Raw genomic sequence first — 948 nt, 5'->3', positions numbered from 1 at the left:
TGAAAAAAAAAAACATCTTTTTAAGAAGTCAAACTTCTTAACCGACCCTATGTTAAAGGCCAAACAAAGAAAGGATAGAACTGAAGCCATGTCAATTCATATTAATCCTCTTCGTCACAAAATCTTATACATAAACAACTCATAAATTATTGTTTGTTTTATATTATAGTTTAATATCAGCATTACCCTAATAACATTCAACATCATCAATTAATCAATTTTGTGGTCATTACGTTCCTATGTCACATCTTACCTACCGATAGAGTCCTAGACCCTTTTTCTTTCTACACAAAATTTTGAGCCACCCTTTTATTGATCCAATAGATCAACAAACACACTATACACTAAAGTTTTTTAGATGTGAACAGAAAATGACTCTCATTTCACTTGCTAATTCTACATGCTTAGCTACAATTTGCATCGAAATTCGGTGCCAAATTTCCAATTCATCATTTGTACCTTTGAATGACTTTAATGTGTCAAATTGACCCCACAATTCCACTTAGTCCCGCCTTATCTTTCAATCTCAATTCTCAACTAAGACACTGTTATCTTTATACCCAAATTGAATTTGAATTGGTCATACTAGTGCACTTGTTTCCATCATATCCAGGTATGATTTCTGAACCAGGGTCAAAATGGTAAAGCAACAATTCTATTTATGTTGCTTCAGCTATTTGTCAGACCAAATTAAACTTGCCAACATAGGAGGAAAAAACATACATTCCTCTATACATGCATCTCCTTTTCTCTTTTAGCTTTCACCCTCACTGCTTATGCTAATTCCATTAATTTTTTTTTTCTTTGGCATATCGTCCACTTTGTCTGGATGGATTCATATTCTATCCATGCATGTTTTTATTGCCGATGTTCATACAACGAAAAATATAGTGGAGAGTGGGGGAGTGGGGACTACTTTTTTTTTTTTTAAATAAATAAATAAATTTG

This window comes from Arachis ipaensis, chromosome B05 (genome assembly GCF_000816755.2).
Source record: "Arachis ipaensis cultivar K30076 chromosome B05, Araip1.1, whole genome shotgun sequence".
NCBI lineage: Eukaryota > Viridiplantae > Streptophyta > Magnoliopsida > Fabales > Fabaceae > Arachis > Arachis ipaensis.
The sequence above is the reverse complement of the archived record's forward strand: the minus strand, read 5'-3'. Positions refer to the sequence as shown.